At 38.4% G+C, this 19,584-nt stretch overlaps 1 pseudogene; it reads left to right on the top strand.

Moving 5' to 3' along the window:
* The first annotated feature begins 1,164 nt into the window (after positions 1–1,164).
* LOC124079709 (prothymosin alpha-like) lies at positions 1,165–1,532 on the top strand (annotated as a pseudogene).
* The last annotated feature ends 18,052 nt before the right edge of the window (positions 1,533–19,584 follow it).

Raw genomic sequence — 19,584 nt, 5'->3', positions numbered from 1 at the left:
CACAAAGGGGCTCTGATTTCAAAATCACCAGCTTTCTAAAGTTGTTCAGACTTAACAAGGTTCAGGAGCTTGATTCCAGTCCCTCAGATGCTACCTGGAGAAACAGTGTAACTAAGACCCATATAATGGGGGTGACCCCTCCATAAACAGCTTTATTAAAGTCATGTAATATGTGAGGCTCTCCTAAGTTAGGGTAAAGTAACAGAATGTTCTGAAAGTAGTTAAATGGCTGGAATTAACTGCTCTATAGTTCTGGAAGTCTCAGGCCAGAGGGCTTTTGTAAGAGGAAGGGAAAAAAGGGAGGGCCAGGACTTAAGTGCATCAACCATTATTTTTTCTGGAATTTTATACCTTTTGTTGGGTCTCTATATCCTGAGAGAGGAAGTCTAGCCCCTGAGTGAGCTGAAAATAAATCTGCATATGAGAATGTGTAAGCATTTGGGTGAAGGAAATTGTTATCATTTGGATGTGAGGTGTTCCTCAAAAGCTCATGTATGAGACAGTGCAAGAAGGTTCAGAGGAGAAATGATTGGGTTTTAAGAGTCTTAACCCATTCAATGATTTAATCTCCTGATAGGGATTAACTGAGTGGTAACTGAAGAGTGGTAACTGTAGAGTGTGGATGGATGAGGTGAGAATTGGGGCATGGCTTTGGGTATATATATTTATATCGGGGTGTAGACTCGCTCTCTCTGCTTTCTGATTTCATGTGAGCTGTTTCCCTCTGCCACACACTCTGCCATGGTGATCAGCCTCACCTCAAGCCACAAGGAATGGAACTGGCCTTCTATAGATTAAGACCTGAAACCATGAGCCCTCAAATTAACCTTTCCTCCTCTAAAGTTGTGCTTGATGGGTCTTTTAGTTGCAGCAGTGAAAAAGCTGACTAAAACAGAAATATAAGATAGAAAATCACACAATCAAAAAAAATAAACTGCCGAGTCAAGAGTTTACATTTTTTAACTTTTTAAAAAATATTTATTTTTTAGTTATAGGTGGACACAATATCTTTATTTTATTTTTATGTGGTGCTGAGGATTGAACCCAGTGCCTCATGCATGGTAGGCGAGTGCTCACCTCTGAGCCACATCCCAGCCCTTAACTTTTGTACACTAGTGTATTAGTCAACTTTTTGTTGCTGTGACAAAAACAGCTGGGACCGGAGTGCCCCACCATGTCAGATATGGCCGTGGACACTAGCTCTGAAATCACCACCAAGGACTTAAAGGAGAAGAAGGAAGTTGTGGAGGAGGCAGAGAATGGAAGAGACGCCCCTGCTAATGGGAATGCTAATGAGGAAAATGGGGAGCAGGAGGCTGATAATGAGGTAGATGAAGAAGAGGAAGAGGGTGGTGAGGAAGAGGAGGAGGAGGAAGGTGATGGTGAGGAATAGAATGGAGATGAAGATGAGGAGGCTGAGGCAGCTACAGGCAAACGGGCAGCTGAAGATGAAGAGGAGGATGATGTTGATACCAAGAAGCAGAAGACCGATGAGGATGACTAGACAGCAAAAAAGGAAAAGTTAAATAAAAATAAAAGGCCACCGTGACCTATTCACCCTGCAATTCCCATCTTAGAATCTAAATATGGTCACTTTTCAGAAGAGAGGCCCACAGGATCGCCCACCACGGGCAGTGCCACCCGCAGATGACATGCGCTCTTTACCACTCAACCAAAACCACAAAGTGAATTCGCAACAGGGGAGGAAAAAAGAACCACAACTTCCAAGGCCCTGCTTTTTTTCTTAAAAGTACTTTTAAAAAGAAAAATTTGTTTGTATTTTTTATTTACATTTTATAATTTTGTACATATTGTTAGGGGTAAGCCATTTTTAATGATCTCGGATGACCAAACCAGCCTTCGGAGCATTCTCTGTCCTACTTCTGACTTTACTTGTGGTGTGACCATGTTCATTATAATCTCAAAGGAGAAAAAAAATACCTTGTAAAAGAAAGCAAAAACAATCTTATTCTGAGCATTCCAGTAATTTTTTTTGTGTACACACTTTAGCTGTACTATAAGTAGTTGGTTTGTATGAGATGGTTTAAAAGGCCAAAGATAAAAAGGTTTCTTTTTTTTTTCCTTTTTTTTTGTCTATTAAGTTGCTGTTTATTTATTTATTTATTTTGGCCTGTTTGATGTATGTGTGAAAAAATGTTGTCCAACAATAAACCAAAATTTTATTTTGCTGAAAAAAACTAGCTGGGAAAATCAACTTGGAGATGGAAAGATTTATTTTGGATCATGGACTCAGAGTTTTCAGTTCATGGGAGGATGGCATCCAGGACACATGGTGGTGAGATGTGAGCCCCAAAGAATTCAGCCAGTCCAACCCCTGTGGGCTTTGCCAGTTGCAACCCACATGGCTTCTTTCTTGAGCTGGCTCTGCTAACTGCCTGAATTTTTCCTTGGCAGATAGTCTGTTTCTGGCATTCTCTTAATTCCTGGAATCTCCACTACATCTTTGGATTCACTCTCAAAGTTTCTTCATGTATCACCCTCTCAGGGGTTGGCCACAGGGATTCTAACCCACTACACTTTGCTGGATCTCCCAGGCCATCCTTTGAAATATCAATATTATCAATGGAAGCCTACATGAGTCACTAACTCCAGCACCCTAAATTCCTGCAATACCAGCACCTCATAGACTACACCAAGGTCTGCCAACAGTTAAAGTGGTTCCTCTTGGACCATGACTAAAGCAGCCTCTGAGTGCCCAGGAAGCTGAGTACAGTGAAATGAATCCTGGAGAAACAACTTCCTAGGCACCCCTGTGCAATCACAGTGCCCCTATAGTCTCTTTTCAAATGAGTTTTCACTTTTACACTCTTAATCCAGCAGTGGGTGTGATTTTTCTGGTTCCTGAGATGCCTCAAAGCATCTCTCCTATTGTCTCTGTACAAAGTACTTGGCTTCTTTTTAGTGGCAGTAATCTTTTCGGCAACCACGACTTCCTTGACTCCAATATTATGTGTACACTTCTGGCCATACTGTGGGTTTTAAAAATATTTCCTCTCTTCTTTTTGCTCTTTATTCTCACAGTAAACCTGGCTAAAATCTGCCAGCAACACCCATGCCACCACCTGAATGCTGTGTTTCCTTGAAACTAGTTGATCATCTTTAAATTAAATGTTATAGAAAGTCTCAGGACATGGACAAAATGTAGACAAATTCTTTGCCAGGATATAACATGCAAGACCTCTAGTCTAATTCTCAATTGAGTCCTAGTTCCCATCAGAATCCTCATGAGCATGGACTTTACTGGCCACATTTCTATCAGTATTCTGAGTTCCAACCAGAGTCATTCATTAAGCTATGCTTAAAACATTTTAAGGCTTCTTTAACCTACATCTCCAAACTTTTCCAAACTCCACCCTCAGGGCTGGGAGTGTAGCTTAGTGGTGGAATGCTTGTCTAGCATGCCTGAGACTCTGAGTTAAATCCCCAGCACTGAAAAAAAAATCTATTCCAAACTACACCCTTAACCAGTTCCAAAGGCTTCTGAATCACATGATCAGGTATAATTACAGAAACAACCCCACTTCTCAGTACCAATTTCTGTTTTAGGCAGCTTTTTACAACTGTGACCAAAATATCTGACAATAGCAACTTAGAGGAGGAAAAGTTTATTTGGGGCTCGCAGTTTCAGAGGTCTTAGTCCATAATTGGCCAACTCTATTGCTCTGGGTTTGAGGTGAGACAGAACCTCATGGTGAAAGAGAGTGATGGAGGAAATATGCTCAACTCATGGCATCCAGAAAGCAGAAAGAAGAAAAAACAAGGAGCCAGGGACAAAATATAGTGCCCTAAAGTATGCCCCAGTGACCTACTTCCTCCAGCTATACCTACCCAGCTACAATTACCACCTAGTAATCCATTCAAATTATCAATATATAAAATGGGTTAATCCACTGAAGGGGTCACAGCCCCAATCATTGCCAAAAAGCCCTACCTCTGAACCTTGCTGCATCGGGCATCATGCTTTCAACACATGAGGATTGTGGAGGAAATTCCAAATCTAAAACCACATCATGCAGTTTTAAACCATAGTATATAGATATCTAGTGAGAGGGTAAGCTATGTATAGTGCATTATTTAAAATGAATTAACTATTGCAATATCACCTGAAAAACCTGGCAGATACAATTGTTTTTACAAAATTAAATAATCACATTTAAAGCATTACAATTAAAATCCACAATACAACATATTGCTTATAGGTAACGAAAACTATAGAAATTAAAGCTGAAATTAGCATTTTTCCATTTATACTCATGGGGATTTTGAACAAAATCTTTAAACCTGACTAATTTGGTGATACACCAAGACACAGCTTAAGCACTATCCATTACTTTCTCAAAATAAGTATACTGTCATCCCACGAAGTTTCCATTTTTAGGAACTAGGAAAATATATGATTGAGTGAAACACATGAGTAGAGGATGATAAAGTACAGAGTCGAGTGTCTACAGTAAAAGGGAAATTGACTTTCATTTAAAAAAAATATTTATTTTTTAGTTGTAGTTGGACACAATATCTTTATTTTATTTATTTTTATGTGGTGCTGAGGATTGAACTCAGGGCCTCACACGTGCTAGGCAAGCACTGTATGGCTGAGCCACAATCCCAGCCCCAGGAAATTGACTTTCTACTGACAAAATCATGTATTCATACTTTAGAATATTGAACATTAAACTGAGCATAAAGAAGTAAAAGGTTGAAAATGCCATTCATGAGTAGCACTCCCTTGCAGAAATCTCAGTTGTGTGAGATATTTCACTTTATGAGCATAAACAGCCATATCTCACTTACCCAAACCTTAAGGTCCTCAGCCTTATTTGGCTGCCCACAGTCTAGGAAGTCTAGGATTCACCTGTTGTCTCACTTCCTTACATAAAATTCACCCCCTGGATGAGCTGAATTCCTTCTCCTGTGCTGGTCTCATTGAAAAAGGAGCTGTTAGGAGCATTACAGTGGGGTAAGGCAAATCTAGACTTGTTCCCTCATTCCATTATCATGGCAGTATTCACATTTACTCACCTTGCACTCAAATGAGCAAAAATATGTAAGTCCTTTATCAATATAACTAGCCTAGCCATCTTAACTGCCTTCATCTTCACTGAGCTTTGCCTATTTCAGCACTCTCTGCCTGTCCTGTGAAGAATATTCATAATCTCTCAGTATGTCCTTCCCCTTCACTTAACCATTCTCCATCCAAAATGGCCTTGCACTTACAGCTGGGTCCTGGCATTGTCCTGTTGAACATAGACCTTCCCAGATAACACCAAACATTAGACAAAAGCATTCTATGACCCATGATGAAGTGAGAAAAAAAAAAAAAAACTCGCACAACCATGCAAATTATAATATGACCGAACACTCCTTTATCCTGGCTAATACGTGACTATTACTTTCTTAACAATTGCAGCTTTAGTTTTACTCTATTATTTTCTTCTGTACAACATTTAAAGATATCAGATCATACAATTAATCCTATTTCCTGCCAGCATTTAGCAAAGAGCAATTCTGTAGTTCCTTGAGTCCATCCCAAAATCACCTGACACAAGTCCAAATCTTATATGTCATCCATAATACCTTCTTTTTTTTTTTTGAGAGAGAGAGAGAGAGAGAGAGAGAGAACTTTATATATATATATATATATATATATATATATATATATATATATATATATATATATATTTATTTATTTTAGTTTTTGGCAGACATAACATCTTTATTTGTATGTGGTGCTGAGGATCGAACCCAGCTCCGCGCGAATGCCAGGAGAGTGCGCTACCACTTGAGCCACATCCCCAGCCCCTATAATACCTTCTTGTTGAGGCACTTCATCATTCTCAGTGGTGTGCATTCTTCCTCTTACAATAAGTAACAGTTCAACTTTGATGGCTACAACTACAGGTGTGTTCTTAGTGGCCTTGTGGGTAGAAACACTGACATCAGGATTAAATGGCCACACTGGGGTGGCAATTCAGGGTTTCCTGGGTCATGGTACATCTTATTTCCATAGTATCTGCAATCCATGCTTATCAAAGATCTGTGGGGGCGGAGTCTACCATAGATGCCTATATCAAGGCACAGATAGATTATCTGCATTATGGCATGGTACAGAGTATGGAGTGGGAGGACTGATTAAGATGGAAAGCAGCAAATGTCAATCCCAGGAAGGAAGGTTTGTGTACAGCTTCTCTTTGTTTTCTGGGCCTGGGTACATTCTGCTTGGGATAGGGTTAGAGAAAGAATGAACTGTAAATTTCATATGAAATTAGCTCCAAAAGGAGGGATTATTTCCCATAGCTCACTTCCCTTCTTGTTTATCGTATACAAAAACATCAAGTTCATGGACACATCATCAAGATGTATTTCCAATACACCTTGATGATGAAGAAGGAGGTTTTATGTAGAAATAACTCCAAGGGGAATGGCCTCAATGATGTCCTTTTCCAACCCCCACTTCCAAACAACTTGTGTGTCTTTCCTCAGAATACCTCTGGATTCTGTGTACTAATCTCCACTCCCAACAATTTTCCCCAGAACCTATCTCTGAACTGAACAAATATCCATATACCTCAAATCTCTGCCTGTAACTCCCACCCTCCGCCCAATGCTTAACTGCTACTTAAGATTGTAAGTATGGTTTCTATTAATCTTATTTGTCTGTTAATAAGGCTTAAATGGCTTCATTCCCTTAATGACCATAAAATTTCCCAGCATACACAGTCCATTATGCTATCTCCCTTCTTTAAACTCTGAGCAGGGAAAGGTAATGATTAGATGTGAGCCCTTCATCCCCTCAGGAACTATATTCAAGGGCCTACTTCAAACCTAGATCATGCAAGGTTTGATATTGTCTTCTACTCCCAACAAAAATAAAAAATAAAAGTGGAGAGAAGCAGTATCTGTGTTCTTAGCACCTTAGTCTATATCAAAATAACTGGTTATATAATAGTAGGAAGACTTACTTCCAATCAAGTATCTCCTCAGTCGGGCAAGGATTTGATCTCACACAAACTTCCTGCAAGCTTCTGTAGAATAAATAAAAGCAAACAAATAATACTGCAATCAGAGTTTGAGGCCACAGCTTGATTTCTCAGATCCTGGAATGTGCAGTTCATTTTCTCAGAGCTCACTCTGCTCCCTTTCTGATCATTAGGCTCCCTGTCCCCTCTTTTCCATCCATCCCCATAAAATCTCCCCATGTTTAGGACTCTGCATGTTCTAACCTCCTGGGTTTTGGCACTTGCTCCTCCTCAGGATATTGCTCAATTTCTATTATAGTAAACTGTATTTTTAAAATAAAAATATTATTGAATGGACTGGGGTTTTGGCAACCACTTGCCTAGCACATGTGAGGCACTGGGTTTGAGCCTCAGCACCACATATAAATAAATAAAATAAAGCTATTTTGTCCACCCACAACTAAAAATATATTTTAAAAATTATTGGAATTTAAATACACTTTCTTTTTTGTTTGTTTGCTTGTCTTTTGGAACTAGGGATTGCACCTAGGGATGATTTACCACTGAACTTCATCCCCAAGCATTTTTATTTTTATTTTATTTTTTAATTTTGAGACAGATTCTTACTAAGTTGCTCAGGACCTCACTAAATTACAGAGGCTGACTTTCAACTTGTGATCATCCTGCCTAAGCCTCCTGAATCACTCAGATTACAGGCTGGAGCCACAACACCCAGCTAAAGACACTTTCTAATTGAAATAAAAGGTAAAAGTTGTGTGAAACCTCAGGCTAAATTATTCTCAAATATGTTTTAATGCATTAGGCTGAAATGCTCAAAATATGAAGCACATTTTTAACCAACAAAGAGATGGATAAATGACAGCAAAAAGGAATTCACATAAAATATACATCCACAAAAACAACATTCAATATACCAAACCCATAAGACGTAACAAAGTGTAAAGATTGAGACAGGCAATAGTAAGCAATAAAGCAAGCTAAACATGACTATGTATGAGATTATAATTTTTGAAGAATTTGTGAATGTGAATATATACTTGTATATATGTAAATACAAGTTAATACTTGTATAAAGATGAAGAGAAGCTGCGTGCAGTGAACAAGCCTGTAACCCCAGCAATTTGGGAGACTGAGGCAGGAGAATCACAAGTATAAAGTCAGCCTAAACAATTAAGTGAGGTTCTAAGCAGCTTAGCAAGGATCTGTCTTAAAATAAAAAAAAAAAAAATGAAAAGGCTGGGGATGTGGCTCTGTAGTCAAGTGCCCCTGGAATTAATCCTCAGTACCAAAAACAAAACAAAACAAAAAAAGTGGAGGGAAGTAGTATCTGTGTGTTGAGCACCTAAATCTACATCAAAGTAAATCATTATGTAATGGTAGGAGGACTTCTAACCAAGTATTTGGAGAATATGTACCAATCTACTGACAGAAGCCACCTTCATATTAGGACAGTGGGAGGGACACCTTCATATTAGGACACTAATATGAATATATTCCCTTATTTTTTAAAATGTTATAATCAGGAAATTATTAAGATAATAATATGAAGAGAGAAAAGTTGTAAACTGATTAACAGAGAAAAATGTACATGTCAAAGAGAAACAGTTGGAATCTAGTTAAAATCAGTAAAGAGAATTTATTCAGTATAGTGCAATACAAGAAGGAGCCTTCAGTGTAAAAATGAGCTCAATTTCAAATACAACAAAGGCAAATGTGGATTTTTAGCCAAGTGACAGAATGAGGGGTACAGGGATTCTTGCTAAACTGACTTAACACGATTCTTGCTAAAGGCAGGCCAAGGTGATCAGGTATCAAGGGTAAGAAAGAGGAACTGGATCATATGTCAAGAATGATCAGATGAGCAAGAAACAGTGATAGACTTAGCAAGTTTCTGTGCTAAGACATGCTTCAGCAGGCCAAGGAGAGCACCCAAGAATAAGATCTAGTCAAACAGAAGGTTCAGAAGAAACTAAGTTTGGTCAAGGAGAGAATTTTTACCATATACACACTTATTGGTTTTGGTTGTTGTTGTTATTGTTATTATTATTAGGTACCAGGGATTGAACCCAGGGGTGCTTAACCACTGAGCCACATCCCTAGCCCTTTTTTATTTTTTCACTTCTAAGACAGGGTCTCACTAAGTTGTTTAGAGCATCACTAAGTTGCTGAGGCTGGTTTTCAACTCAGGATCCTCCTGCCTCAGCCTCCCAAGCTACTGGGATTATGGGTGTGCACCGCCACACCCAGCTGCTTTTTATGAAATATGTGAAAAAAATGTACAGTTTTGGGGTAGAATCATGTTAAAATAATTGCTTTTATATAGTAGATGTGTGTGTGTGTGTGTGTGTGTGTGTTTCTATGACTGAACCACAATAAAACTGTTGCTAGATCTCAGATTCTATAACCCCATTATAACTGTTGCTAGATCTCAGATTCTATAACCCACAATCACAGGTGCAACTTTCTCTACATCTTGGACAGAGCATGGATTTTGCTACCACAGGGCTTAAAGATGCCAAAAAGTGATGGATTTAGAGGGATTGGTGACACTGGGTATAAAATTCGGCAAGGCCATAGATTATACCACCTTGTCTAGATCCCCATCTGCCTCCTGGCTGAGTTTGGATGGGTCCCTATCTGAGTATTCTAAAGCTGCAGTTAAGGATGTCACCAGCAAAAGAACATGTCTCCATTTTGCTTTTGGTTTTCTTTTTTAAGAATTAAAACAGCTAATTTGGGGGGTGAGTATTGGAGATTGAACCCAGGTACACTTAACCAATAAGCCACAGCCACAGCCCTTTTTAATATTTTATTTAGAGACAGGGTCTTACTGAGTTGCTTAGGGCCTCCTTAAGTTTTTGAGGCTGGTTTTGAACTCATGATCTCCTGCCTCAGTCTCCAAAACTGCTGGGAAAACTCCTAATTTTTTTTTAATGAGAAAAGGGATGTTATACTCTATAGTAATTCGTGAAACAGTTTGGAAAGCATGCTGCCAATTCTATTTGGAAAAGTCATATTTACATTAAAAGATAAAACATAGGCTTCATTTGATGCTGACTCCCTGTTTATATTTTGTTCATTGACCATCTCCTTTATTTATATTCTTTCCTTACTAGTGTGATGGACATGTCCACACTGTATAGATGTCCCCTCCCCAAAAGCAGGCCATCCAGATCCCAAGACCTCACTCCTGCAATGGCTGTCCATAGTTTTCCCCACCCCCACACTTAATCTCCTCTCTAGGACTCCATGGACACGGCTGTCTAGACCAGTTTCTCTGAATCATGCTCTGAGCTCAGAGGCAGGCTGTTGCATAGCAACAGAGGCTCAGAGCCAAATATAGCCCCTAGAAGAAAGAGAGGCCCCAGGTAATGCTGGAGCTATTTAGAAAAGTGGATAAAAATCATACCTCCAGAACACCCTCAAAAACAGTCCACCTCCTCTTGCCACCAAGACTCCCCACTCCCATGAACCCAGCCTATGTACCAAACATTTTGTGCTCTGGACAAACTGTTGCATGATCCATCCATTTTCCAAGTATCCAAGGGTCTCAGTAACTTGATGAGGTTTTATTTGCATGGGGCTTGTTTTCTACACACACAGAATGGTGGTCCGTTTTCAGAATCACCCCTTTAAGGGAGTGGTATCAATCTCTTTTTCCTCAAAAAGTAGGCTGGGAAAATTCTTGAGGAGAGCACAGAATTGGGATTCAGCAGATCCAGTCAGGTTCTAGTTCTAGTTTATTGGAAGCATTTAAAATCCTCTAAAGTCCCAGGCCAGCATGATGCAGCCAGTGTTGATGGTCTAGCCCAAGAATCAGTGTGTGGTTCTTGCTATAAGAGATACCTGTTGCACCCCTCTAAATGTCTCTCCTGTCCTCCTCTCAGCTGGAGGACACTGTTCTTTTCCATTAGTGAGGGTTTTTTTAAATTCATTTTTATTTTTTAGTTATAATTGGACACAGTACCTTTATTTTATTTATTTATTTTTATGTGGTGCTGAGGATAAAACCCGGGGCCTCGCACATGCTAGGTGAGCACTCTACCACTGAGTCACAACTCTAGACCTAGTGAGGTTTTAAAAGTAACCCTGAGTACCTGTACCCTTCAAAGAGTCAACCTTCCCTCATGACCTCCCCTAATTCAGCCATATGAAGGTAACAATAATGCTGTCATTGCTCACAATATCAGAAACCAGTTTCTAAGGCACGCAGACATGGCAGCATCAGCTTCTGACAGGGATTCCAGATGGCTTTCAGGAGAGGAAATGTGCCACCTTTGTTATTGGTCATCATATCTATAATTCATAAATCTGATTTAGAGCCATGATTCTCACTCATATTTTGCATCAAGTTCCCCTCCTCTCATGGCTTCTGTATATGCCAGCACTTTCCTAGCATTTCTCCCCATAACTAATTCCCAGAAGTCACACACCCTCAGAGCCACAGATGGAGCATATCTAAGTCCACAGAAAATGATTCAGGGAGTAAAGTAGAGGCAGCTCCAGGAGCCCACACTGGGGCTGTCAGATCCAGTTGGATGGTGTCTTATTAAGAATAAGGCATCATCAGTCATTTGCCATCTCATCACTTGATTCATGAGATTTTGCATCTGGAACAAAAAGAATCAACAGCCCAATTTTATTTAATAAATTATTTTGATTCTCTTCAAATTTCCTTCATATTAATCATAGAAGTATTTTCCCCTTCAAGCTATTAAAATGCAAACTACTATAGAGGAACAAGAGCTATGAGTCTGTAAGATTAATGACCCTCTGAGTGCAATATTCCAATGGGGCAGGTCTATAGAAAATAAGCAAGCAGATTTTCAATAAAGGCAAAAGCTGGTAATATCTACTGCTGGTGGAATTAAGAGTTTATACTGTAAGTGCCAAAGAACATATCAATTTTCTGAGGCTCATATTAATTAATACAGCTTAATAACTTGAAGTCACTTCATATAGAAGTACTATTTCCAACAACAAGGGATTTTCAGGTGAGGGTTTAGAAAAGAATCCCAATGTGATTCTGATGTTCACCTGGTTAAGAGACCCAGACTAAAGGGTCAGGTCAAGTTGCTACATGAGTTCCCTGCTGCAGGAAGAAAAGACAGCTTATATCTATGGAGCTGATTATTTAGAGGGAGTCAGCTCCAGATTCCTCACATTATTAGCTAGATTTAATCTCCTAAAAACTCCTGCTTGTGGGCTGGGGCTGTAGCTCAGGGATAAAGTGCTTGCCTAGCATGTGTGAGGCACTGGGTTCAATCCTCAGCACCACATAAAAATTAACAAATAAAATAAAGGCATTCTGTCCATCTACAACTACAAAAAATTGAAAAATCAAACAAAAAACCCTGCTAGTGAGATATCAATATCCTGTCTTCATGGATGTGTGTAATTATAAAGCGCATGCTCCTAACCACACAGCTACATAGCAAAGAGGTTTCTCACAAGGCCCACTACTAGAGCCAGCCAGGGAAAGAGCTTGCCAGCCTGGGCACCACATACAAGAATAGTCAAGGGTTCGTAATATCAAAACAGTCCCAAATTTACCTTATTAGAAAAATTTCAGAAACACTATTTTCAGAGAGGAAAAAATGATCAAGCGTTCACTACTTTCTGATAGCACATATATTCATAGCTTAAAAATGTGTGATTACATTTTCAATAATTCAAAATAACACTGTGTGGAAGGCATTATTATTCCCGTTTTACAGATGTCAAAGTCAAACTCACTGATAGAAAATCTTTTTTTTAGAGTCATCTAGTAAGAATCAGAAATAAGACTCTTCCCTGAGCAAGTACCTGTAAGTCATAAGTCTGGGCAGAGGGCTTTCTGAAATCTGGGTATTGAGGGAGGCAAGTATTGTGGAGGAAATATGGTTGTACTGGACTTATTGAGAAACATAATGTCAATCCTGCTGATCTGCTTCTGTATGGAGTTGCAGGGTTGAGTTGAAACTCTGAGCTTTGTGGCCTTATAGTATCTGCTAACTTTAGATTTAACCCCAAATAGCATTCAATGCTACTGTGCAATAAAGTGCCCATTCATTCATTCATTCAAAAACATAAGAAACAGTATTATAACTCTCTCCCCCAAGGACATCCAACAGTTTTTATAGGTGAGGCTTTCTGGGACTTAAAACCTGATTCCATGTTTCTAGCATCATTCCCATGTGAGTATTCACCCTTCTCTCATAGAATAAGCTGATAATGCAGATGAAATCCTGGTGCAGGGTCCTATAAAAGGTAATGTGTCTGGTATAAAGGTAAATAACTGGTGATTCCTGCCTCCTCTTTGTTTTCACTCTCTTTTGATTTGGGGCTCAATGGGAAACTGTTTTTCCAACATCATTCTAGAAGATCAAACAAGGGGATGGAAAATAATGAATAATTAAATTAAATTAATGTAATGATGATAATATTCTTACTCCCCAAATCCCCCCAGCAAATTCACCCTGCAACACAAAAATGGCTCCAATCCTTGACTCATAATGTGAGTATGTGCTACGTTGCCGCAGTCCGGCTGCAGCAAAATAACCGGGGGGTGACGAAGAACTTGTGTACGTTGATACAGCAGGAGTAGGAGCCGTTTATTGCAGGACAGGAGCAGTATTTATACATTCCACACAGCTTATCTAATTAGCATAAACTAGATACATCAGTCAACCAATAAGGAATCTCCACACTTAACGGCTCGCTTTTGTTACTTCTCAAACCACTCCCTCTGGCATTTTGCCAGGCACCATCCAGACTTGTTTATGAACTCTAACATTCCTCTGGCAAGATGCCAGGTGTTATTTTGACTTGTTTACAGACTCTAACACCACGTCTTACTACTTCATTTCCAGGTGGCCTCTATGGCAGTTTAACTGGTGTAAGAAGCAGTCATTACATCTCTGGGAGGGATAAAAGTGGGCCAGGGTATCCTGGACATTTGTTGAAATTCTACTATGTGCCATCTACTCTATATAGAATTTTTCATTTACCCCTTTCTACAGTTATGTAAGAGAACAATCATGAGACATCTTTTAGAGATGACCAAAGGCAGCCAGATGAGGCTAAGAAAGTATTCTAGTGTTACCCAGCAAGTATATGGAAGAAATGAGGTTCCAGTTTTTGCATTCATCACAATGTACCATGCAATCTCAACAGGAGCAATATTGCCCTCAAAGGTCTGAAAATTAGTTCTTGAGGATGGGGGGATGGTAAATATTATAGTAGTTTGTGTCACTACAAAGGAAAACTTCATCTAAAATTTTATGATATAGCCATAAAGGAGTTTATAAAGAAAAAGATGTCTAATATGCCTCCTTACTGGGGTGATTATGAATGAAGGTTGAGGAATGTTTATATACCCAGAGACCTCTTCTAGAAATGATTGACCAGCAAATCTTAGTGACTGGTCATTTTACACTCCCCCATGGATGCTCACTCAACAAGCACTTTTGATGATGGTGGTGGTGGTGGTGGTGGTAGTAGTGGTGGTGGTAGAGGTGCAAGTGTAGAATCCTCATCTTAGGACCAAGAGACATGAATATGAGGACTATAAAAATTGACTGTTTTTTTTAAGGTGGCAGACAGAACACCATACTTCCTCTGGAATCAGAAGGATAGGAAATTAATGTTGCCAAAGCTAATGTAAGCAAATGCTACTGTAAATTGCATATTCTTTAATTTTAACTTTTATTCAGGTAACCTGTTATTAAATTCATAGTTTATTTCAGCATATAAGAATCAGGATAGGTCAAGGAAATAAGGAAAAGAACTTGGAATGCTTGTCCAACAGTAAAATGTACAATCCTCTACAGCTTTTTTTATTTTGGGGGGTGGTGGTATCAGGAATTGAACTCATGGGCGGGCACTCGAGCACTGAGCCACATCCTCAGCACTATTTTTTGTATTTTATTTAGAGACAGGGTCTCACTGAGTTGCATAATGCCTTGCTTTTTCTGAGGCTGGCTTTGAACTTGTGAGCCTCCTGCCTCTGCCCCCTGAGCTGCTGGGATTACAGGCATGAGCTACCATGCCCGGCTATTTTACAGCTTTTTACTCTTGCATCCTCAAGCCATCATGGGTCTGAATGCCCTCATCTTTTTTTGTAATAATATTTGTTTGAGTGTTCCCATACCATTGATATTTTCATAGTGAGCTATAATAGTTTAAAATTATAAATTTGTTGGAATATTTTTAAATATTATGAGTGAAACATTTCTTATTTTTACTGCCTCCTACTCCCATTTGGAACTCTGGCAGCTGTAGGAAGTAGCTGTCAAAACAGAGATGAATGGGTTTCAAAAAGGCTGGGATATATTGGAAACCTATAGACTTGTACCAGAGCTCCAACAGATCATCCCTATAAAGTCCTAAAATAGTCCCAAACTTCATCCTTAATGTAAACTATTCACAGAAAGCACTAGGGCTTGGTTCAAAGAAGTAGAACCATTGCCTCTGATGGGGAAAAAGAAGGATGAGGGATACATAGAGTTTGAGCCTTCCTCTGAGTAGATAGTGTTTCAAGGACTGTGAACATCATTCAGTGGAATTAATGTATGTGTGTCTCCCATTAATCCAAAACAAAACCCTTGGTAGAATCCTAGAGTTGTGAAAACAGAGAACATGAGTGTGTGAACATTGGTCCCTTTGTGTCTCTCACCCTACTTGATTAATTCCCCCCCCTGAAATCTGTCCTTCTCCCTCTAAACTCATTCCCTGCCAGAAGACTGAAGCAAATAATTTGAAAGGACAGACATCCTGTATCTAAATCCATTTGCATGTGCTTAATCACTTCAACAGGATGCATTACTAAAGGAGTAATTGCAGGCTCAAAAGAGGTATTCTCTTTCATACTTTTTCCATATTTACTGACAATCAAAAATATTTGGCAATTGCTATTCCATGAACTCAGATTAAGATAACTGTGTACAGTTCTGAAACAAGGAGGAGGAGCATGGCCCTCCTAACACTGGAACAGAAAGTGAATAAACTCTGATATGGAAGTGAGGAGGAGTAGACTGATACCTTACTTAATATGGAGGAATAGCACAGGACTCGGGTGTCAGCAGAACTGGGTTCCAGTTCACATTTTATCAACTGTATGTGAAAACATATAAAGGTCTTTACTCTGAAAACACCAGCCATTCTTATATCACCTATGAGTCTCAGACCAGCATTATATTAGGCAGCCTTCATCCAAGTCCCTGTTAAACCAACCTACAGCCCCTGCAATATAAGAGACAGTGAGCGGCTGGGGTTATGGCTCAGCAGTAGAGCGCTCACCTTGCACGTGGAAGGCCCTGGATTCGTCAGAACCACATAAAAATAAATAAATAAAATAAAGTTAAAAAAAAAGAGAGTGAGAATCCTTACCTTTTGTGTCATTTATACCTGGCCTCCTGAGGATAGAGGTCTATGCTTACTGAGGAGTAGTTTTTACTTCTCTTTGCAGAGGGTACTCCTTAGAGTTTTAATGGGTTCCTGAGAGAAATATCTGAGTAATCATAGGAAAGGAGAAAACACCCCATGTTCCAACAAGGCATAAGGAAACTAATGCAGAAAGATATTATGTATTGTCAAGGGCCCTGCCTGTATTTCTTCTTTGAATTGTTTCATATGTATCAAATTAGACTACAGAGTTCCCTTATAGCTTGCAGGACCTTGTGGGCATTTCACAGCACAAGACCCCTGGGGGTGGAGCATGATATATATTTTATTGACACCTACTTGTTGATAAATGGGAAACAGAGAAGGAAGATGAGTTACTGAGTGGAGACAACAGGGTCAGTAGTTAGAAATAGGAGCACAACACCAATTTCCTTGCCCATACTCTTGAATGTTCTATAAAGGAAAACCACAGGCTAGGAGGGCAGTCAGTCCTGAGGATCATTCTGTGTCCTGTCACCTAACGCTCCTGGAGTTTTAATCATATTGAGAAAAGTTTTTACCACTTCCAGATTACAAAGGAAGTTACTCATGTTTTTTTTCTAATACTCACATGGCTTCATTTTTATGTTTTATTATGAACCAATTGGAATTTGTCCAGATATATAATGAAAGAATGAGTCCATCTTCACCATTTTACACATTTGGGATCTGGAGCTAGTTGTGGCAGTTTATGCCTGTAGTTCCTGCTACTTGGGAGTATGATGTGTGAAGATTACTTAAGTCCACCAGTTCAAGATCAGCTGTGGCAACAGTGAGAACTTGTCTCAAAAAATATGTTTATCAAAAAACTTAAAAATAAAAATGTTTATCTACTTATCACAATTCCATTTCTTTAATCATTAATTTTTTCTCCAATATTTGTAATGCTACATTAATCACATGTTAAATTTCCAACTATAATGAAGCTTATATTGGTAATTGCTCTTTTATTTCATTAGTCTTTCTGGCTATCATAAAACCAATACCAGGCTGGGGTTTTGGCTCAATGGTAGAGTGCTCACCTAGCATGCAGGAGGCTCTGAGTTTGATCCTCAGCACCACATAAAAACAAAATAATGTGTCCACCTAAAAAACTAAAGATACATAAATAAATAGTTTAAAAAGACAATACCACACTCTTACCTGATGTATATTTTATTATGATGCTTCACTCTTATCATAGGGGAATACTTTCCAAGATCCCCAGTGGGTTGAGACCATAGTTAGTACCACATCTAATATATTACTGTTTTTCCTATATGTTCATACTTATACTAAAATTAATTTATAAATTAAATCTTATAATAGATTAATAATTAAATACAACCATTATAACAATATACAATAATAAAATTGCCAGTATCACTACTCTTATGCTTTGGGTCATTATTAAGTGAAATAAAAGTTACTTAAGCAGAAACACTATGATACCACAATAGTCAATCTGATAAATAAGACAGCTACTAAATGACTAAAAGGAAGGTAATGTATATAGTGTTCATATGCTGGACAAAGGGATGATTTATATCCCAGGTGGGACAGGGGAAAATGGCACAAGACTACATCACACTACTCAGAATGGCAACCAATTTAAAATTTATGAATTAATTATTTCTGGGATTTTTTGCTTAATATTTTTGAAACTTACTTGGCTGCAGATAACTGAAATTGAAGAAAACAAAAATTCAAATAAATGGGACTGCTGTCCATGCCTTAGCATCTGATAGGAACAGCTACTATACCCTCCATTCACTATTTTTTTCAGGATTTATTTGACTGGTTTTTTATTTACTCAGCAAAATAAATGTGATATTTGATTTGTCCAAGTCCATAAAATGAATTAATTGTACTTTTATTGGAGTTACATCAAGTTAATAAAGGATATTTATGCCTTTATGATATTGAGTTACCCAACCCAAGAATATCACTCTATGTCAACCATTTTTTGGGATATCTACTCTGAAATTGGAAGTCCAAGCACTCTGTATGTGAGATTATAGAGTCAGAGGAAGCAGAAACACACACACACACACACACACACACTATCAAACTGATTGTTTTTATCTACTTACAATGCATACAATGAATACTTTTCCAAAATAATGAAACACAGGCACATTAATTTTGTCAAACTCTTCACAAGCACGTTGTTTTCAAATTTTGATCAAAGCTTTTTATACAAAATACAAAATTTCAAAAAAAAATATGAAAGTATATTCTTAAATTGAAAATATTTTGTATCTCTTGATGACTTAACTCCTACCCTCTAATTCAAATGACTGGTTGTCAATAGAATGGTGCCTTATCTTCAGACATGTCCCTATATGTGAGGTGTACACAAACATACACCTACACACATAGTCTCTTCAAAGAGTGTAGTCACAATATTCATCTTCTTTTGCAATTTGGTTTTTTCATTTTTTTTTTAGAATTTATATTTACATCTCATGTGTTCATGTGATTTTGGCATAGTTAGCATGTTTATTATTCCTATTTTTATGTTAATTATCTGTCAGAATCAATTGTGAGTCTCTATTAGTAAGTGTGCTTTACAAATCATGGATATTAACACAATATATATGATGTAGTTTTCAATTGGTTTCCCTTGGTTGTTACAAAATTCTAACTGTTGGTGTTTTTGCTTTTTGGATAGCTTTCAATTAGAATGTGTTTCTAAATTTCACTAATATTGTGAATCCTAAATTACACATATCATGCTTTAAAAATTGATATTGAGGGCTGAGGTGTAGTAGCTCTTGCTGGAGCACTTGCCTAGCATTCTAGCCCTGGGTACAGTTCCTAGGACTGCAATTAATCAAATAATGTTGAAAAACAGAAACGAAGACAAGATTGGAAAATCTTTACAATAATGCCAGGGTTATGTGTTGATCAGGTCTAATATATAGACAAGTTTTCTCCCTGATTTAAACAAACTCCCCTAAAATTTGATCTGAATAAAGGCCACCATGATGGGTAATTTGAATAGCTGTTAGGACTAAAGGACCTAAAATAAAAAGAACATTGTTTTAAAGTATTTTACACATATTACTTTCTCTACCTCTAGCTCATCTGACCCAAGGTCAACACCAAAGCTGTTGCCTGATCACACTCAACACTCCAAGGGGTCAACTCATCCCTAAATCCAAGTCTTCTGGCATAAAGT

The sequence above is a fragment of the Marmota monax genome, unplaced genomic scaffold (assembly GCF_021218885.2).
Source record: "Marmota monax isolate L192 unplaced genomic scaffold, Marmota_monax_Labrador192_F-V1.1 WCK01_AAM20220418_F8-fsc00176, whole genome shotgun sequence".
NCBI lineage: Eukaryota > Metazoa > Chordata > Mammalia > Rodentia > Sciuridae > Marmota > Marmota monax.
This window is presented reverse-complemented; position numbering and strand designations above follow the sequence as displayed.